The sequence below is a fragment of the Salmo salar genome, chromosome ssa10 (assembly GCF_905237065.1).
Source record: "Salmo salar chromosome ssa10, Ssal_v3.1, whole genome shotgun sequence".
In the NCBI taxonomy this organism is placed as follows: domain Eukaryota; kingdom Metazoa; phylum Chordata; class Actinopteri; order Salmoniformes; family Salmonidae; genus Salmo; species Salmo salar.
Window position 1 is genome coordinate 62931778 of NC_059451.1, and position 22874 is coordinate 62954651.

The 22874-nt window shown below is 42.2% G+C and overlaps 1 protein-coding gene across 4 annotated transcripts in view; it reads left to right on the forward strand.

Moving 5' to 3' along the window:
- Nucleotides 1-22874, forward strand: part of peak1 (pseudopodium-enriched atypical kinase 1) — a 298688-nt gene that overhangs the window by 106898 nt on the left and 168916 nt on the right. The window contains exon 1 of one of the 4 annotated variants that reach the window (XM_014123827.2): nt 21806-22209. The exons of the other annotated variants lie outside the window; for them this stretch is intronic. The gene's annotated coding sequence lies outside the window, so the exon portion shown is untranslated. Of the gene's footprint in view, nt 1-21805; nt 22210-22874 lie in introns of those variants that run through there. 4 annotated transcript variants of the gene reach the window in all.

Genomic DNA, 22874 nt, shown 5'->3' on the forward strand with positions numbered 1-22874 from the left:
GTCAATGCGTGTGTGTCTGGGAGACTTATGTCTGCCTCACCGCTCACATAATGGAATTCGCAACACAACAACCTCATGGATTTTTCAAAAGTGTATTATCTTGATTCAAAATGTTTACGACCCGCAATTTAAATGTTCTGAACCACGAGCAACCAATTTTACCAGTATGTTATTTGGCTCATTTCTGAACCTGGAAATTATATTTTAGATCAGTGATCACCAACCTTTTCTGAGTCGAGATCAATTTCTGAGTCAAAATGCAAGCCAAAATCTACCGCTAAGATACATGACTTAAAAAGGTAATCATATGCAACATTAACCTGTTAAAAACAGTACTCTATCCAATGAGGTTTGTGCAGTAGGCCATACATTATCACCACAGATTGGCTTTGCTTGAATTGCCTTATCAATGCATTGTTGTTTGGACTATTTAAAAATGATCACACCGGTAATAGATCAGTTGTTCTATTACTTGTGAGGCACAGCTGAGTGAACATACAGTACCAGTCAAAAGTTTGCCTTGACCTTGTTGTCCTTAAGCCATTTTGCCACAACTTTGGAAGTATGATTGGGGTCATTGTCCATTTGGAAGACCCATTTGCGACCAAGCTTTAACTTCCTGACTGATGTCTTGAGACGTTGCTTCAATATATCCACATAATTTTCCTGCCTCATAATGCCATCTATTTTGTGAAGTGCACCAGTCCCTCCTGCAGGAAAGCACCCACACAACATGATGCTGCACCCCCGTGCTTCACGGTTGGGATGGTGTTCTTTGGCTTGCAAGCCTCCCCCTTTTTCCTCCAAATATAACGATGGCCATTATGGCCAAACAGTTCTAGTTTTGTTTCATCAGACCAGAGGACATTTCTCTAAAAGGTAAGATCTTTGTCCCCATGTGCAGTTGCAAACCGTAATCTGGCTTTTTTATGGCAGTTTTGGAGCAGTGGCTTCTTCCTTGCTGAGCGGCCGTTCAGGTTATGTTGATATAGGACTCGTTTTACTGTGGATACTTTTGTACCTGTTTCCTCCAGCATCTTCACAAGGTCCTTTGCTGTTGTTTTGGGATTGATTTGCACTTTTTGCACCAAAGTACGTTCATCTCTAGGAGACAGAACGCGTCTCCTTCCTTAGCGGTATGACAGCTGCGTGGTCCCATGGTGTTTATACTTGCGTACTATTGTTTGTACAGATGAACGTGGTACCTTCAGACATTTGGAAATTGCTCCCAAGGATGAACCAGACTTGTGGAGGTCTACAATTCTTTTTCTGAGGTCTTGGCTGATTTCTTTTGATTTTCCTATGGTGTCAAGCAAAGAGGCACGGAGTTGGAAGGTAGGCCTTGAAATACATTCACAGGTACACCTCCAATTGACTCAGATGATGTCAATTAGCCTATCAGAAGCTTCTAAAGCCATGACATAATTGTCTGGAACTTTCCAAGCTGTTTAAAGGCACAGTCAACTTCGTGTATGTAAAACTTCTGACCCACTGGAATTGTGAAACAGTGAATTCTAAGTGAAAATCTGTCTGTAAACAATTGTTGGAAAAGTTGCTTGTGTCATGCACAAGTGGACTTGTGCATAGTTTGTTAACAAGAAGTTTGAGTGGTTGAAAAATGAGTTTTAATGACTCCAACCTAAGTGTATGTAAACATTTTTTAATCTTTAATCTTTAAAAAAAAAGAAATTATGCAATTTCTCTGTTTATAATATATTTGAGCATTAGCCTGATCAGTAGGCAACGGCCGGCCACCCTACTAAGATGGGCCGGCCCGGTCTTCTGATTGGCTGAACTGAGGTCGCAAAGAGACCTGCTCTAACTCTGTCATCAGTCAGCCCAGATCATGGAACATAAAAAATGAAAAGATGGTGCTGAAAAAGCCTCTAGTGGCTGACGATGCTAAATGTGTGAAAGTAACCAACTTATCTTCTAAAAGTTATGGTTCTGCTGGTCCGAGTGCTGTTACTGTGTCTGTGCTGAGAAATTATGCTCGGCACCGACAGATCAGCTGCTGCTGCAGAAGACAGTGCAGTCGACGTAGTGAGAAACAGTTAAATCAGTTAATATTTTGGCTGTATATCGTATGAAATACTAGGCTAATTAACACTTAGGCCTAATTAGGGAAGGATGGATTCAGGGGAACACATATGACAGCCACTAACTTGCAATAGCCTAAAAAGTCTTAGATTGTCTTTTTATAACACAAAAGCCAATAGCCATCTATGATTTTTAAATACAGTTCTACTGCTTTTTATTAAATACAAGTCATCATATATTACAATGAAACACTAAATTAATGCATGTAATTGCTAAATAATCCTCTGTTTAATGTCAATTTGGGGAATGACTATTTTAATTGTTTTGTCAAAGTTTATTCCCTTCTGAATCAGTCTCTTCAGCCAGTGAATGGGTCTTAGTTTATGAGCTGTAGTAACGAGTGAGTCTGGTGTCAGATTACATTACATAGCCACCGCTACTGAAGGCTGGAAAATCTATTTTCTTCGCTGAAAGGCCATCACTTCTTGGCAAAGATACACATACAGGCCACTGTCAAACGAAGCACAAAGCTGGAAATCTATCCGCATCTACATAAAATATGCCATTATTTTAGAGTACTATTATTATAAATAAGAATTTGTTCTTAACTGACTTGCCTAGTTAAATAAATCAACAACATTTGCGTAGAAGTATCTTATTTTATAAAAGTGTACACTGTCTCTTTAACCAGTAATGACATCATTCACAAGGCAAGAGAGGGGCTGCCGTCAGAGCCCTGTTTGCTGAGGTAATAGATCATCTTTGGGAGAGATCTGAGAGAGAGACCGCAAATGAATAAAGTTTTGGTGGCAATGCAATCCGCTTTGAAATCAGCATATTTAGCGTTAATAGTTTGTATAATATCGAAGTACTAGGATAGTGAGGGAGACATCTGCTATAAGGGGGACATCTGCTGCACTGGTAGACAGACTTCATCTGTGAGACATATTTGACAGAAGTACTGAAAGTATACCGTGCAACTCTATTTTGAACCGGTGGGACAGGGACGTTAGCCCCCCAATGAAGGGTTTGTCCAACAATTGTTTTCTTGTGGTATTCACCTAACACACTTAGGGGCAGTTTCTGGGACACAGATTAAACCTAGTCCTGGACTAAGAAGCATGTTCAATGGAGATTCTCCATTCAAAAGTGCTTTTTAGTTCAGGACTAGGCTTAATCTGTATCTGGCCTTTAAATCTGTACTAGTCTAGTGTTAAGCCAGTGGTACGGTTATCGATTTGTCACACTTTACAAGTCTTCTGGACCTAGCCTACTACACCAGTGTTGAGCCAGTGATACGACCTTGGCTAGGGTCAAACCCACTCTGGGCTGCTGTGTGTATGAGCTATGACTCAGTGTTTTACGGCCCTAGACAGACCTCATTCGCTCCATTTCATTAGTCCTGCTTTACATTCTTTGCTGGAAGTGCGCTCTCTCATAACCCCCACCGTGCATATTTCATGAGATGACACCCAGGCCTACTCTCTGTAAATATAATAAATTGGGGATATCTGTTGCTGTTACTTTTTAATGGGAACCAACGATTGGTGTGAAATATGAATCTGGAGTTGCCGCTCTTGAGGACTCAGAGTGAAGGCCTCATGGCGCAAGCTATAATACCTTTTTAATTATGCATGGTCCTAACATGATACTGGTTGGATGTAATATGATGTCAATTTCTCTTTGACTTGAGAGAGTTACGACAATTTCAGTATTGCCCTTATTAGGGATGCTTGACTTGACAAACTGTAATATATTGTTCATGGGTTAGAAAAAAAAACATGAAATAGTCGCAGTATTTTACCCACACAAAGCCTACAACTGAAATGATATGATTTCTAAAAGCCCCAGCACTGAAATGATTGTAATTTTGCCCTTACTTATCCTCATGGCCATAGCGAAGAGGCTCTGCCCTGTCAGAACAGAAGCTATTGCACTAATCCAGCATTCAATGGTGTTAAGTGCTAGTCAAGCATGGGGGAATTAGGCTCCTCTCTTTCCTCACTTCTAACCTTTCTCTCTTTCCTCATCCTATCCAAAGCACTCATTTTGTAGCGGTTTCCCATTTAAAAACTCCTATTCAAATAACACCTGATAGACAGATGACATTCAGCTAATGGGTCAGTCATGTCATCGGAAAAAGGTTACTCAAGTACAGTGAGCTAAGTCGCCATGTAATGTGTCATGTTTTCATTCCCCATGACTGGGCCTATAATGGAACCATTACATGGTTACAGTGCTAACCAAAAAACAATTACATGAAAGGGAATTGGATTTGGCACTCTTTTTCTCCTGGTATTATTACTCCTGCTGTGTTCTTAACGAACATAACTGATAAAACATGACAACCAGAGAGATGCATTTAATTTGATCTGTTCTGAATTCCTCGCTTTGATCTAGTGTTGCACTGTACACCGAAACTAAGGACATTTTCCGATACTTCAACATGAAAAACTGTTGGATACTAAAATGTTACTTTCGGTTCTGCTATCAAACGTCTCACTGTTGGAAATCAACTAAATGTTTTGAACTTACTGGAACGTATATTAATTAGCCCATGTTTATCATAAGACCTGAACAGAATGCATCAGTGATTAGATTTAAAAAAAAATGTTATTAGGATCCCCATTAGCCAACGCCAATGGTGACAGCTAGTCATACTAGGGTCTGACACACAACGAAAAAGACAACAATTTACATGTAGTGTGTGTGCATCTATCAGTTACACATACAGTGCCTTGCAAAAGTATTCATCCCCCTTGGCATTTTTCTTATTTTGTTGCATTATAACCTGTAATTTAAATTGATTTTTATTTAGATTTCGTGTAATGGACATATACAAATAGTCAAAATTGGTGAAGTGAAATTAAAAAAATTACTTGTTTAAAAGAAAATAAAAAAGGATAAGTGGTGCATCTGCAACACCAACAAGCAAGCGGCACCATGAAGACCAAGGAGCTCTCCAAACAGGTCAGGGACAAAGTTGTGGAGAAGTACAGATCAGGGTTGGGTTATAAAAAAAATATCCGATATTTTGAACATCCCACGGAGCACCATTAAATACGTTATTAAAAAATGGAAAGAATATAGCACCACAACAAACCAGCCAATAGAGGGCCGCCCACCAGAACTCCCGGACCAGGCAAGGAGGGCATTAATCAGAGAGGCAACAAAAGAGACCAAAGATAACCCTGAAGCAGCTACAAAGCTCAACAGCGGAGATTGGAGTATCTGTCCATAGGACCACTTTAAGCCGTACACTCCACAGAGCTGGGCTTTACGGAAGAGTGGCCAGAAAAAAGACATTGTTTAAAGAAAAAAAATAAGCAAATATGTTTGGTTTTTTCGCCAAAAGGCATTTGGGAGACTCCCCAAACATATGGAAAAAGGTACTCTGGTCAGATGAGACTAAAATGTAGCTTTTTGGCCATCAAGGAAAGCACAAACCCAACACCTCGCATCACCCGAGAACACCATCCCCACAGGGAAGGATGGTGGTGGCAGCATTATGCTGTGGGGATGTTTTTCATCGGCAGGGACTGGGAAACTGGAATTGAAGGAATGATGGATGGCACTAAATACAGGGAAAATCTTGAGGGAAACCTGTTTCAGTCTTCCAGAGATTTGAGACAGGGACGGAGGTTCACCTTCCAGCAGGACAATGACCCTAAGCATACTGCTAAAGCAACACTTGAGTGGTTTAAGGGAAAACATTTAAATGTGTTAAATATCCAATTGAGAATCTGTGTTATGACTTAAAGATTGAAACACCAGCGGAACCCATCCAACTTGAAGGAGCTGGAGCAGTTTTGCCTTGAAGAATGGGCAAAAATCCCAGTAGCTAGATGTGCCAAGCTCTCGTTGGTTGGCCCTCGCTTCGTACTCGTCGCCAAACCCACTGGCTACAGGTTAACTACAAGTCTCTGCTAGGTAAAAACCCGCCTTATCTCAACTCACTGGTCACCATAGCAGCACCCACTTGTAGCATGCGCTCCAGCAGGTATATCTCACTGGTCACCCCCAAAGCCAATTCCTCCTTTGGCCGCCTTTCCTTCCAGCTGCCAATGACTGGAACGAACTGCAAAAATCTCTGAAGCTGGAGACTCATATCTCCCTCACTATCTTTAAGCACCAGCTGTCAGAGCAGCTCAAAGATCACTGCACCTGTACATAGCCCATCTGTAAACAGCCCATCTATCTACCTACCTCATCCCCATACTGTATTTATTTATTTATTTATCTTGCTCCTTTACACCCCAGTATCTCTACTTGCACATTCATCTTCTGCACATCTACCATTCCAGTGTTTAATTGCTATATTGTAATTACTTCGCAACCATGGCCTATTCATTGTCTTAACTTACCTCATTTGCACTCACTGCACAAAGGCTTTGTTTAATGGCAGTGGCAGGTCATTGGTAAAAATAGCAAAGAGTAGAGGGCCTAGAGAGTTGCCCTGTAGTACACCAGACTTTACATGTTTGACATTAGAGAAGCTTCCATGAAAGAAAACCGAGTTCTATTAGATAGCTTTGAATGCACTAGGTTGAAAAGCCATAGCCTACATTTTCTCAAAAACAGGTTATGGTGCTTCTACATCTGCATTGCTTGCCATTTGGGGTTTTAGGCTGGGTTTCTGTATAGCACTTTGTGACATCTGCTGATGTAAAAAGGGCTTTATAAATACATTTGATTGATTGATTGATTGATTGGTCAATAATATCACAGGCTGCACTGAAATCTAACAGTACAGCTCCCCCAATCTTCTTATTATCAATTTATTTCAACCAATCATGAGTTGTCCCTGCTTTAATTTTTTGCCGTGCATTCATTTTGGTATACATGTAGACTATCGTGATACTAAACCTGGTATTTGTATCAAAGTCAGAATTGTGGTATTGTGACAACACTGCTTTAATCAAGAGGAAGTCGAATACTCCATGGAATGACAATTTTATCTTTGTTGCATTCATGCTGTGCAATAAGAGAGACTTACATTTCCTTTTCATACTGCTACTGTGGGTCACTTCACTTGGTTGGGTGTTGCATGTGTGGATAACTCGATTGAATGAATGTGTGTACAGCTTAATAGCCCTTCGAATGGGTTTTCTTACTGTTCAGAGGGCTGAATTTGTCACTGTGGAGTGAGCGGAGGACAGTCAACAAAGGAAGTTGAGCGCTGAGTTCAGGTGCTTTCATTAATGCCAGTAATCTTGCTCGGCCCCGCCACCTGATGCAGCAAGAGCTGACACTGACTTCAAAAGCACCAATGGAATTCCTGAAACCATTCGGTTAGGCTATCATGACCTTGTTGATTGTTTAGAAACGGTTGGTTTGTCATTGAGTCAATGCCCTTCCCCCTGCCTCACTCACAACCACACTCTGCTATAAAGCCTTACAGGAGGTAACATTTCATCTTGTGTTCTACAAATTGAATAAGAGGTCATCTTCCAGGCTGAGTGCATCCCTCACCCTGTAATACATGGCCTACTGATGTATGTGCAGACCAACGGTTTGTTGTGGTGTCAACCTTTTAGTTTCATTACAAGTCCATGCACGTATGGACACAGACACACTGGCACTGAACTTCCAGACACAGGAAGAAAGGTGTAGAATTTGCCAGGTACTCTAGGGTTGAGGTGTGGTGCAGTGGGAGCACACTGGCCCATTCAACAAGGGGAATGTGACAGTGGCCAGAGAGCCACTTACATGACCTGAGTACCCTGACCTGAACCTTAAATGTGTTGGACCACTGACGGCTGGTGTCCCATTTCTCTGAGTAGATGGACATTCTTCCATATGCCCACTGTTTTGCTACAGTACTGAATGCATTCAAAGGCTCCAGCCAGTATCACTCAGAAATGCGGTATAACTTTCTATGAACCCCTTTGTGTAATGCATATCTTAATTTATAAAGGCCTTATGGATTTATAAAGGCTGTTTAAAAGCCTCAAGCTATGGCCATGGTAAAAGTCTTACAATATGATACAGGCATTCATAATGCATTCATAATGCATTATACACCGGTGGTAAAGAAAGTGTTAGATAAGCTACTCTTACTTGAAGAAGTTCCATGGGTATGGTACTATTAAAAGGTTGCTGTCTAGGCTGTTTTTAGCATCTTCCCTCCCCCTTTTGAGTGGCTGAGGTGAAATGCTTGCTTATGAGCCCTTCCCAATAATGAAGAGTAAAAAAATATTTAAAAAAAAGAATAACACTAGGAATACAATACACAATAATGAACCATATACAGGGACCATATGAGGTAGATATGTACATAAAGGCAGGGTAATGTGACTAGGCATCAGAATAGATAATAGGAGTAAGAATCGACCATGGAGAGCGAGATCACACAGTCATCCAGAACAACAGGGGCTTTCATGCAGGACTCGTGTTGTTTTCCTTGAAGCAATCATAAAAGGCATTTAGCTGGCTTGGAAGTTCTTTGTAATCCGTTATTGTGTGCAAGCCCTGCCACATCCAACGAGAGCCGGTGTAACAAGATTACCACCTTCCTCATATATATTGTCCTTTTCCATGTTTTATGTCTTATTGGAGGTCGTAGCGGTGAGTCAGGGATTGGACGTGGTATCAGAAAGCCAATTATGAGGATAACGCCACTGTAATTGACTTGATGTGCACTCCTCCGTGGTGCTTTTCACACCAGGGGATTAGTAGTCCTTCTGCTGACTCAATCACCACTCAGGCTTGTCATCTTTCCATGTCTATACCCCCCCACGCACAGATCATGCACAGTCTCATTTACCATGTGAAGTCAGGCTTGCTGAAGCAGATCTCTAACATGTGGACAGCCTAGGTATTACTAATGAGCCTGGATGCACCAAGGATTGATACACAGACCCTGTTATAGGTTAATGTCTCCGCCTCCATGAATCACTCTGGTAGATGCTCTAGTAGCAGCAGGTTGTAAACAACAAAGCGCTGTAGTACTATCTGTGCAAACCAGCCGCTCTACTTGCTCCCCAGTGCTCTACTGAAGCTTTTTCATATGTTTTGATCCTGTTAATAGTGATTTGCCACGAGGCAGCAGCCTATAAGGAGGGCAGATTTTAGGGCCATGAATGCTGATAGCAGTGCAGAGGGGGAAAGCAAACGAGGAGAATGCCTTGTGGCGGTGGGAGTCACGAGGGCCCTGTACAAGCTGTATCTCAACCTTACAGACGTTTCTCATAGGAGAAAAGCCTAAACAGCCTCAAGGCCACATTTACATTCTTAGAGCCTGGCAAAAGCCCCACAGGTCCACTCAAGTTGAACAATACAAACTGAATCGAAAGCTGGCTTTTTTTGTTGTTGAAGTCTGTCCAAAAAAACAGGGGCTCTTATTTGGGCAAGAATACACTGACGCATAAAGATGAGGGTCCTCCAAAGGATTTTTTGGTCAAGGAAATTGGACTGGACCACTTGACCAAAGACTTCCAAGCTGTGCTTCCCATGGACCATTCTAATCTTTCCTCGCCATCCAGCTCTGGTTGTCAGAATTAGTCTTTCCCCCAAACGTTCTGTCTCCAGTGCCTTATCTGGTGGTGGCTTTCTCTGGGCTCAGAACAGTTTCTACCGCTCTGGCGTCAGGGCTGAAAGAGAGGAGCATCTAGCTAAGCTAGATCTAGTCATGAGCCTGAGCAGCCTCTTCATATTCCCATCCGGGTTTGAAGATCGATTGATAGGACATTTTGTAATTTTTCCAAAGATGTCAAGCTTATTATTGGTCTGTTGTAATGTCATGCATACTGAGAGCATGTACAGAGAGTCAAAACCTGCTTCCTCTCTCTGGTATGTGTGATGAGGAAATAGCTGGGATAAATCAAGAGAAATGGCCAAAGGGAAAGCACGTTGAGCGCTGGTATCTGCTCAAGCCATGGCATTGAAGCTCAGTGTTTTTCCCACCCTGTGGACTTCAGCCGGCCCTCGACAGTTTAGATAAGGTATTAATGTAAACAGGAAACGGCAATACATCAGCAATATAACAGCTCACACCCTGTGGGTTCTGGAACTATTCGGAAAGTCCGGGCAAAGACGCACTGGATTAGAGAGAGAGAGAGAGCTTCAGTTAAGTGGTGCTGGAGAGGGGTTAAGAAAATAGTAATTTCTAGGCAGGAGGCAAGACACTCATCCAGGTGTATGTGAGTGGGTCATCTGAAGTGGTGCCTCTCCTCCCAAAACCCCCCCAACAAAAACCATTGTGAAACTAAATGACAAGTTGTTAAAGAGCACACTCTTTAACCATTGTAATTTTCTTGGGCGGAGTCTGGCATTACGTTTGGTAATTAACAGTATTCTCAGCTGGCTCAAAGCAGGGCAACTACAATACACACATTTTTTTTCATCAAAAACCCTATTGTGATGTTGTGTTTTAGGGTGCTCTACATTCCCATAACCCTCTGGAGAGTTATTAGCTATGGGGACCACTCATATTAATTTTTATTGACCATTCCCGTAAACAGACTACTATGTTCATCCCCATTATCATGATCTATCCGCCAGCTCAGAGGCCACATTTTCTTCTTACGTACAATGTTTCTCTACCCTGTTCTGTGTCTATATACAATTCACATATGGCATTGTTTAGGAAAGCACAGCCTCCGTTCCAAGCACTGGCCATTTTCTTCTTTTTCCTTTTTACATATTCACATTTTGGGATTACTGTTTCAGAAAATGCTCCTGAGTATTGCCTAAAGCTCTGCTAAATAAAGACTTCAGCTTATTTCCCATCATCTGTAGAGGACCAGATACTGTGAGTTTATTATTTCGCAAGCTCTCTACTCTATGCCTTGTGTACTGGGAGATCAGTCTTGTCAGTGAGCCCACCATCTGATCCCAGGACAGATAGTGTCAGGGACTACAAAGGCTCTTGTGCTATATTAATGTCTCTCAGGGGACCTGCGATGTTGTAGCCTCTATCTCTCCCCGCTTGTGAGGGCACGTGGATGGCTAATTACCGGCAACACCAGCCACAACCTACCCCCTCCTCCTTCTCTCTTTCATCATCCTACCTACTTTCTCCTTCCTTCCCTCTTTTTCAGTGTTCTATGCTTCTTCTCCAGAGAGAAGCAGGCATAGAACATGTGTGAGTGAAGATTTCTCTTGCCTTTTGTGTATACCCTCTGAATTTGTTAGGAATGTATAGCAGGGGTAAGCAATTGCTTGAGCGGATGTTGTACATCCTGTTGATGAATAAATATGTATATCACAGATCCTCTTTGCAAAAGGATACGGTTCACACAACACTATCCTATTAATAAAATATCTCGTATGAACACTTTCTGGAAATATATCCTTTTCCAGTCTCTGTTCTGGGGGGTGGGTAACTTTGTTTTATCTGAAATCCTTATCACACACTGATTAACTTGGCATATAGCAGATTAAAATGTTGTAAGATAAATACTGATATCTTTAGAAATTTGCTATGACATACAGTGCATTCGGAAAGTATTCAGACCCCTTGACTTTTTCCACAGTTTGTTACATTACAGCCGTATTCTAAAATTGAATAAATGGTTTCCCCCTCAATCTACACACAATACCCCAAAATGACAAAGCAAAAACATTTTTTTTTTTTTATTTGTGCAAAAAAAAACTAAACACTTATCACATTTACATAAGCATTCAGACCCTTTACTCAGTACTTTGTTGAAGCACTTTGTTGAAGCACCTTTAGCAGCGCTTACAGCCTGGAGTCTTCTTTCATATGACGCCATAAGCTTGGCACACCTGTATTTGGGGAGTTTCTCCCATTCTTCCCTGCAGATCCTCTCAGGCTGCACTGCTATTTTCAGGTCTCTCCAGAGATGTTTGATCAGGTTCAAGTCCGGGCTTTGGCTGGGCCACTCAAGGACATTCAGAGACTTGTCACGAAGCCACTCCTGCGTTGTCTTGGCTGTGTACTTAGGGTCTTTTTCTTGTTGAAAGGTGAACCTTTGCCCCAGTCTGAGGTCCTGAGCGCTCTGGAGCAGGTTTTCATCAAGGATCTCTGTATTTTGCTCCGTTCATCTTTCCCTCGATCCTGACTAGTTTCCCAGTCCCTGCCACTGAAAAACATTCTCACAGCATGATGCTGCCACCACCATGCTTCACCGTAGGGATGGTGCCAGGTTTCCTCCAGATGTGACGCTTCGCATTCAGGCCAAAGGGTTCAATCTTGGTTTCATCAGACAAGAGAATCTTGTTTCTCATGGTCTGAGAGTCCTTTAGTTTTCTTTTGGCAAACTCAAAGTAGGCTGTAATGTGCCTTTTACTGAGAAGTGGCTTCCATCTGGCCACTCTACCATAATGGCCTAATTGGTGGAGTGCTGCAGAGATGGTTGCCCTTCTTGAAGGTTCTCCCATCTCCACAGAGGAACTGTGGAGCTCTGTCAGAGTTACCATCAGGTTCTTGGTCACCTCCCTGACCAAGGCCCTTCTCCCCCGATTGCTCAGTTTGGCCCAGCGGCCAGCTCTAGGAAGAGTCTTGGTGGTTCCAAACTTACTCCATTTAACAATGATGCGAGGCCACTGTCTTCTTGGGGACCTTCAATGCTGCAGAAATGTTTTGGTACCCTTCCCCAGATCTGTGCCTCAACACAATCTTGTCTTGGAGCTCTATGGACAATTCATTCGACCTCATGGCTTGGTTTTTGCTCTGACATGGACTGTCAGCTGTGGGATCTCTTATAGACAGGTGTGTGCCGATAATGACAAAGCAAAAACATATTTAAATAAAAATAAAATACCTTAATTACATAAGTATTCAGACCCTTTGCTATGATACTCTAAATTGCGCTCAGGTACATCCTGTTTCCATTGATCATTCTTAAGATGTTTAAATATGTACTGTGTGTAGATTGAGTTGAAAAAAAAAATACATTTTAGAATAAGGATAATGTTGAAAAAGTCAAAGGTCTGAATACTTTCCGAATGCACTGTAACAGCTTTGGATTTCACCGTCTAAAAAGTGAATGATTTTGACCATTTGTAACTTCATGGAGGAGAGCGGCTCTCTTCTCCAGTTCCGACCATTGTGGCTCGCAAAAATGATTGCTGTCCTTGTTATGAAATTACACCTTTACCCTGTTCATGTAAAAATGACCGAATGCACTGACTGTTTAAAGCAGTACTACCAAAAATTATTTGTATGGTGAACTTGGCAATCAAAAAGCCCCAATCAGCAGTTGGATGTGCAATCAGCAAGATGTACCGTAGATTCCGGACTATAAGCCGCAACTTTTTTCCCAGGCTTTGAACCTCGCGGCTTAAACAATGACGCGGCTAATATATGGATTTTTCCCGCTTTCAATTTTTTTCTCTCCAAATAAACACATTCTGTGACGTGCTCAGTTTTTTGGCGGCATGAAGCTTTCATTAGACCAATGAAATTGCCGAACGGGTTAAGGTCAAACAACTTTTTTGTTTACTGTTTAGATTAAATCGAGCGCTCTCAAACTTCCCATCATTCTGATTACGGTAGTCATTTTGTCACCCTCATCATGGCAAAGACACGGAGAAATGCATATGATGCAGCTTTCAAGTTGAAGGCGATTGATCTGGCTGTTGGAAAAGGAAATAGAGCTGCTGCACGGGAGCTTGGTCTTAATGAGTCGATGATAAGACGTTGGAAAAAGCAGCGTGAGGAATTGACTCAGTGCAAAAAGACAACTAAAGCTTACTGCTATTTTTTTATTTTTTGTTACAAGCCGTGTTTCGTTAAAGCCTATTTATTTTTGTTACAAGCCGTGTTTCGTTAAAGCCTGTGTAAAGTTCATTTGTTTCAATGTACTGGTAGGCACCTGCGGCTTATAGGCATGAACTCTGACGGACAGGGAGGAGGCACAGGCAGGCGTTGCATTCCACCTCACCTTAGGAACAAAGAAGTTTGTTCAAAATAATATTTTTTTTTTTTATTCAGTGGGTGCGTCTTATATTCAGGTGCGCTTAATAGTCCGGAAATTACGGTAAGTTGTGTCCACTCCGGTAGCCTACACAGCTCAGCTGGTAAAACACATTTGGCAACAATGATCCAGTAAATTATATTGGTTGTCCCTCAATTAATAAAGCCTGTGATCTAATATTGCGTAAGCCATTATACAAACATCTGAATGCTGAAGGTGCAGCTACTACCTCTATTAGAACAGGGATAGGGTTGGCCTACCACACGTTGGCGCGAGCGAGCAGCTGCATCTCCTGCACTGAGTGCACAGTTGTTATTTGACGTGTGGGTCAATGCCACGCAGATACATGAATAACAGTTTGATAGGCTGAAGGAGATGACTCATTAATTCAGTCAGATTAAAGCTATTTTTATAATAAGTAAAATGTCGTTGTGAACCAGCATTTCGTAACCTTTGAATCAGTTTTCTAACATATGCACTCGCATCTTAAAGGTGCAATATGTAGAAATTGTTCTGCCATTTCCCGGTTGCTAAAATTCAAATGGTTCACCTAATTGAAGTTTAACAAAATAAGTGCCTTTTATAAAGTATTTATAACCCTTGACTTTTTCCATGTTTTGTTACAGCCTGATTTTAAAATTGATTTAAATTTAGATTTTTTTTGGTCACTGGCCTACACACAATATCCCACAATGTCAAAGGGGAATTATGTTCAACATTTTTTTCAAATAAATGTTAAATAACGAGTAAGTATTCAACCCCTTTGTTATGGCAAGCCTAAATATGTTCAGGAGTAAACATGTGCTTAACAAGTCACATAAGTTGTATGGACTCGCTCTGTGTGCAATAATAGTGTTTAGCATTTTTTTTGAATGACTACCTCAACTCTGTACCCTACACATACTATTATATGTAAGTGCCCTCAGTTGAGCAGTGCATTTCAAACACAGATTCAACCACAAAGATCAGGAAGGATTTCCAATGCCTTGCAAAGAAGGGCACCTATTAGTACTGTAGATGTGTAAAAATAAAATAAAAAACAGACTGAATATCTCTTTGAGCATGGTGAAGTTATTTAATGGCTGTGATAGGAGAAAACTGAGGATGGATAAACAACAATGTAGTTACTCCACAATACGAACCTAATTGAAAAGAAGGAAGCCTGTACAGAATAAAAATATTAAAAAACAATCCTGTTTGCAAAAGGAACTAAAGTACTACTGCAAAAAATGTTGCAAAGCAATTCACTTTTTGTACTAAATACAAAGTGTTGTGTTGTATTCGATTTGCTCCAAACATATTACTGAGTACCACTCTCCATATTTTCAAGCATAGTGTTGGCTGCACCATGTTATGCGTATGCTTGGAATCGTTAAGGACTGGGGAGTTTTTTGGAATAAAAAAGAATAAGAATGGAGCTAATCACAGGCAAAATCCTAGAGGAAAACCTAGTTCAGTCTGCTTTCACTAGACACAGATGAATTCACCTTTCAGCAGGGCAATAACTTAAAACACAAGAACAAATATACACTGGAGTTGCTTACCAAGAAGACTGAATGTTCCTGAGTGGCCGAGTTACAGTTTTGACTTAAATATACTTGAAAATCTATGGTAAGACCTGAAAATGTTTGTGTAGCAATGATCAACAAACAATTTGCAGAACTTGAAGAATTTTGAAAATAATAATGGTCAAATGTTGTACAATCCAGGTGTGGAAAGCTCTTGAGACTTACCCAGAAAGACTCACAGCTGTAATTGCTGCCAAAGGTGCTTCTACAAAGTATTGACTCATGGGTGTGCATACTTATATAAATTTGATATTTCTGTATTTAATTTTCCCCAAAATAAAAATAAAAAACATGTATTCACTTTATCATTATGGGGTATTGTATGTAGATGGGTGAGGAGAAAACATTTTTTATTTAAGACTGTCTTAAATCAGAATGTAACAAAAAAAAAGTGGAATAATGGGTATGAATACTTTCTAAAGGAAATGTATTAAATCAAATTTTATGTCACATGCACATTTTAGACCTGTGAAATGCTTACTTACAAGCCCTTAACCAACAATGCAGTTAAGAAAAGTACAATAATAATTTAAAAAAAGTTACAAATAATTAAAGAGCAGCAGTAAAATAACAATAGCGAGGCTATATACAGGGTGTACCGATACAGAGTCAATGTGCGGGGGCACCGGTTAGTCGAAGTAATATGTACATGTAGGTAGAGTTATTAAATTCACTATGCAAAGATAATAAACAGAGAGTAGCAGCAGGGGGGGGGGGGCGCAATGCAAATAGTCTAGGTAGCCATTTGACTAGATGTTCAGGAGTCTTACGGCTTGGGGGTAGAAGCTGTTTAGAAGCCTCTTGGACCTATATTTGGATCTCCGGTACCGCTTGCCGTGCGGTAGCAGAGACCAGTCTAAGACTAGGGTGGCTGGAGTCTGACAATTTTTAGGGCCTTCCTCTGACACCGCCTGGTATAGAGGTCCTGGATGGCAGGGAGCTTGGTCACAGTGATTTACTGGGCCGTATGCACTATACTTTGTAGTGCCTTGCGGTCGGAGGCCGAGCAGTTGCCATACCAGGCAGTGATGCAACCAGTCAGGATGCTCTCGATAGTGCAGCTGTAGAACCTTTTTAGGATCTGAGGACCCATGCCAAATCTTTTCAGTCTCCTGCGGAGGAATAGGTTTTGGTGTGCCCTCTTCACGACTGTCTTGGACCATGTTAGTTTGTTGGTGATGTGGACACCAAGGAACTTGAAACTCTAAACCTGCTCCACTACAGCCCCTTAAATGAGAAAGGGGGCGTGCTCAGTCCTCCTTTTCCTGTAGTTCACAATCATCTCCTTTGTCTTGATCATGTTAAGGGAGAGGTTGTTGTCCTGGCACCACACGGCCAAGTCTCTGACCTCCTCCCTATAGGCTGTCTCGTTGTTGTCGGTGATCAGGCCTACCACTGTTGTGTCATCTGAAAACGTAATGATGGTGTTGGAGTCGTGCCTGGCCATGCAGTCATGAATGAACAGGGAGTACAGGAGGGGACTGAGCACGCACCCCTGAGGGGCCCCCGTGTTGAGGATCAGCATTGCGGATGTGTTGTTACCTACCCTTACCACCTGGGGGCGGCCCGTCAGGAAGTCCAGGATCCAGTTGCAGAGGGAGGTGTTTAGTCCCAGGGTCCTTAGCTTAGTGATGAGCATTGAGGGCACTATGGTGTTCCTTTTGTCCAGGTGGGAAAGGGCAGTGTGGAGTGCAATAGAGATTGCGTCATCTGTGGATCTGTTGGAGCGGTATGCAAATTGGAGTGGGTCTAGGATAACGGTGTTGATGTGAGCCATGACCAGCCTTTCAAAGCACTTCATGGCAATGGACGTGAGTGCTACGGGTCGGTAGTCATTTAGGCAGATTACATTAGTGTACTTGTGCACAGGGACTATGGTGGTCTGTTTGAAACATGTAGGTATTACAGACTCAGACAGGGAGCAGTTGAAAATGTAAGTGAAGACACTTGCCAGTTGGTCAGCGCATGCTCGGAGTACACGTCCTGGTAATCTGTCTGGCCCTCCGGCCTTATGAATGTTGACGTGTTTAAAGGTCTTACTCACGTCGGCTATGGAGAGAGTGATTACACAGTCATCCGGAACAGCTGATGCTCTCATGCATGTTTCAGTGTTAATTGCCTCGAAGCGAGTCTGTAATAGTTTGCCCTGTCACATCTGATGAGAGTCGGACCTGGTGTAGTATGATTCGATCTTAGTCCTGTATTGATGCTTTGCCTGTTTGATGGTTCATCAGTGGGTATAGCGGGATTTTTTCCCGGATTAGAGTCCCGCTCCTTGAAAGCGGCAGCTCTACCCTTTAGCTCAGTGTGGATGTTGTCTGTAATCCATGGCTTCTGGTTGGGGTATGTATGTACAGTCACTGTGAGGATGACGTCGTCGATGCACTTATTGATGAAGCCGGTGACTTATGTGGTGTACTCCTCAATGCCATCGGAGGAGTAAAGGTGGTCTTGAGTATTTTTTCCCCTCTGGTCGCACATTTAACATGCTGGTAGAAATTAGGTAAAACAGATTTAAGTTTCCCTGCATTAAATTCCACGCCCACTAGGAGCGCCGCCTCTGGATGAGCGTTTTACTGTCAGCTTATGGCCGTATACAACCCATTGAGTGTGTGTCTTAGTGCCAGTATCGGTTTGTGGTGGTAAATAGACAGCTCTGATTTTTTTTTAAGTAAGCTCTTGGTAAATAGTGTGGTCTACAGCTTATCATGATATACTCTACCTCAGACGAGAAAACCTCAAGACTTCCTTAGATATCGTGCACCAGCTGTTGTTTGCAAATATACATATACCACCACCCCTTGTCCTACCAGAGGCTGTTGTTCTATCCTGCCAATACATTGTGTAACCTGCCAGCTGTATGTTATTCATGTAGTCGTTCAGCCACAACTTGGTGAAAAAAAAGATATTACAGTTTTTAATGTCCTGTTGGTAGGATATACATAAAAGTGCTTGTAGTTTGTCCACTTAATTATCCAGCGATTGTACGATGGCCAATAGTACCAATGGCAAAGGCAGATTAGCCACTCGTCGCCGGATCCTTACAAGGCAACCCGATCTCCTTCCGCGATATCTCCGTCTTTTTCTCCTGCAAATGACGGGGATGAGGGCCTCGTCGGATGTCTGGAGTAAATCCCTCTTGTCCGGCTGATTGAAGAAAAATGATTTGTCCAGTTCAAGGTGAGAAATCACTGTTCTGATGTCCAGAAGCTCTTTTCGGTCATAAGAGATGGTAGCAGCAACATTATGAACAAAATAAGTTACAAACAACCTGAAAAAACTAACAAAATAGCATGGCTGGTTAACAGCCCATAAAACGTCAGCCGTCCCCTCCGGCGCCATTACATGTATAGTGTAGAGAATCATTGTACCATCTAAACCGCTGTGAAATATATTTTAAATAACCAAAAATGTTGTATTTTTGAAGCTGGTGTACAAAACCGAAAGTAAAAGATGCAAAAGCGAAACTTAAAAATGGGAAGCATAGAAATAGTGCACATAGAACAGATCTACTGCTTCTTGGAGTTGCTTTCAATGAGAAACTCACATTTAGAAACTCACGTTTCTATTAGAATTTTGTCGAGTTGCCCTAAAAGTTACATATTGCAGCTTTAAACATTTGAACTGGGGAACGATGCATATCGGTGAATTGTTACATCCCTAATGGTTGTCCTTGTAAGCCCTTGGGCCTACTTCCCCTCAGAGGAAGTGTCATGCTGTCACTCTGAAACTGGACCCTGGCCTTCCGTATGGAGCGCATATGGCCATGATCTGCATCATAATTCTCCTCTTGGTCCATTGTTGGTCAATGAGGAAGTTGCTGTTGTCCAATCAATGTAGTGCCTTGCCATTAACACTAAACACTGTAAAGAGATGCTAGATTATTGGTCATAGGGTTGGTGCACATACGCATGTACACACAGTGTCCCATAAAGCTTGACAGTATAAAACAAAACATTTGCAAGAGGAGGACTATTTCACAGGGGGACTTATTCAAATTCATGTGGCCTGTAAACCCAAAGTCAAATAAAGTGCAGTCTGAGAACTCTTTACGACAAAAGTCTTGTAGCCAAACATTGACTCTATAAAACAGAGCGTGTGAGTACTGTAAGTAGGGAGGCAACCAGGAAATGTTACAGTAGCTGTGGAAACCAAACAGAACTAGCTTACTTAATTGTTGCTATGTTTGAGCGATGCTAGCTAGTAAAAACTATTGTCTGCCTTTCATTTCTGTACATGTGACACGTACGGAAAAGTATGTTCAAGAATAATGTATCAAATATGGTGGTCACAGTTCATAAGCATGGCAGACAACATTGTTTTCCTCATAGCTCACATTGGAATGGATCCATGCATTTCCATTTTAACGTTGACTGCGCAAACAGATTGGATACATTTCTTGGATTCCATTTTTGGAAAACCCACAGCTGGCTTCTTCCTTCCCAGCTCTGTTCTCTGCAGTATTGCTCTCACACCTACCTAGCCAATCAGAACACTTTTTGATTGAGACTTGGAAGGGAGCTTGGCTACATGTGTAATAGCATGAAGATTACTTTGATACAGTAAACCAGAAAAGTTAGAAAACTGTAACCTGATAGGAAAAATAATATGAGTGGAGGCTGTTATAGCAGCAAAGGGGGGACTAACTTCATATTAATGGCCATGATTTTGGAATGAGATGTTCGACGAGCAGGTGTCCACATACTTTTGGTCATGTAGTGTATTTATTGTCTAAAATTGTTGCCTAAAATAGCCTACATAGGAATAGAAATGAATAGGCTAATTGATGGCCAACAGATGCAAATTTGTCATTGTCAGTTTCATTGTCGACTTTTCCCCGATAACAGAAGCACGCGAGGGAGTTCCATAACTTCCATTTCAAAATGTCCACTCTCGCAGCGCTCAACACTCAAAAACTGAGCATGAGTAAACATGCTGACCAGACCGCTCACGCTCATGTTGATTTTGTCCACCCACTCCAGACACCATCAGGACACGCAGGTTGAAATATCAAAACGAACTCTGAACCAACTATATTAATTTGGGGACAAATCGAAAAGCATGAAACATTTTGACAATTTAGCTAGCTTGCTTGCTGTTGCTAGCTAATTTGTCCTGGGTTATAAACATTGGGTTGTTATTTTACCTGAAATGCACAAGGTCCTCTACTCTGACAATTAATCCACAGATAAAAGGGTAAATCAAGTTTGTTTCTAGTGATCGCTCCTCCTTCAGGCTTCTTCTTTGGACTTTATATGGCAGTTGGCAACCAACTTTAAGGTGCATTACCACCACCAACTGGACTGGAGTGTGGACCTCAGTTCATTTTTCAATCCCCTACGTGGGTATATGCTCCTAAAAACCAATGAGGAGATGGGACTTGCAGCACATGAAGCTTCATAAATAGAACCATGTTTTATTTTAGCCCCTGGCTATGCAGACGCTCGTTGGCGTGTGCGAGCAGTGTGGGTGCAATGATTGAATAACATGTATGTGTACATTTATTTTGCGACAGAGCGATGTGGACAGCATGTAAAACACTTCGCTTGATATGGTTTTTCCTAAGCAAAGTCAACATTATAATGCAGTTTAAACCACCTCTGAGCAAATGTATCCAATGGTCTAAAGAGCGCCTAAAGTCGTTTTCCTGTGATTTGTCACCTTTATTTCTTGATGCACATCAGTTCTAGCGTGTTATGTTTGATGGAAAAGGGGTTGGAAATAGGTGTCTCCATAATGACAATCAATATAGCCTACCTACAACTGATAAAGTTGTCACGATGTGTGCGTGTACTGCTCTCGCTCCCTGCTGCAGCGCTCATCTTAACACACACACCCCTTCGCCACCACTCAGAAACAGGCTGCCTCATTGCCTGTTAGTCAGCAGCAGGCCACTGTGAAATATAGATTTTTAAGAAATTGCCATGGCGGCCGCGGTGCAATTTAGAAGTAGCCCAAAAACCCGCGACCAATACATTTACACCCGCGACATCGTTTTCAAAGTTGCAACATTTCTGGAAAACTGCGAACATGGCAACCCAGCTCACACTAAGCAGTGGACAGCTGCTGGGCTCAGGCCCCGCAAAGTGCTTGATTAGGAGGCATGGATAAGAAGATATGTCTCCCTGGGAATTCACTCTCCCTGCGGGTCAGACCGTTCGCTCTTTGGAATCTTCCGTTTTCTCGTTTTCCTTACTCCCTCTTGATTTGACCACCCTTTTTGTTGTTACTTTCCCCTCTCTCTGCCACTCCTCTCTTTATCTCTCGTTGACTTGCTCTCACCGTTTCACTCGCACTCTCTCCCCAATTCATATTCTCCTTTGCCTTTTTTGTCAATCTCTTACCTTCCCTGGCGCCCCCTCCCCATCTCGGTCTTTCTCTCTGTGTGTACGTACTCCTGTTCTTCTCTATGTGGAGTCTGTCTGTAATGGGCTCTTAGCCGTGACTACATTATTGATGTGGCGGATCGGGTGACAGACAGACAGGGGGCTGAGCCTGTATGGGTGCCGCTAAAGAGTGAGGGGAGAGGCCAAGTCCAGTGCTCTCCCTCTCTCTCTCCCACTCCCTTTTCCTTTCTCTTTGGCTCGGTCTCCCTCACTTTATCCCCTGCACACTCTCGCGCTTTATCCCTCATTCGCCAGCTCTCTCCTCGTCTGAATGCATTTGTCATGTGGCTCTTCCCCCTGCCCAGGCTCCGATCGGATTCACAGAATCGCTCCGTAAGTTGGGCTCTCCTATTTTTATTTTTTTTTAAATCTCAAATTCTCCTCTATGCTTGCTTTAGGCAACTGTTGCTGGTGGCAGCTCGCTTTGCCAGCGGGTTTAGGCATAATGACTTAAGCGGCAGACAAACTGATGGACCGATATAGACACAGACAGACTGATAGACAGAAACAGACAGACGGATAAAAACTGTGAGAGAGGGGGAGGGAGTGACGGAGACAGGGGAGTGTGCAGCGTCACTGACACATTCGGTCTGTGTATGCAGTGTGTGCGTGAAGTTGCAAGGGGACTTTCGACACCAGGGGTGCTCTGTTATTCGACAGGATGTAGGGCTTTGAACAAGCTGACTGGCAAGTTAACGAGGCGCTTGTTCACGTTCGGAAGCAGCGGGTACGTCTTAGTCACGGTGTTGCTCTATGTTTTGGTGAAAACACACGATTACATATGAACACACAACGACACCCTTGTTGTGTTTTTGTTGATAAAATAGTAGAACATGGTTTCTCAATTGAATAATGAACATGATTGTTGATGACCCAAATACATTTTTAAGGTCTGCTATTTAAGGGAAGTAAAAATATGTTTGAGTGGGGATAGTTCATATTTTCAAGATTTTTACTGCACTTTGAGTTCAGCACCTTTTGGAACCAGAATATGCATT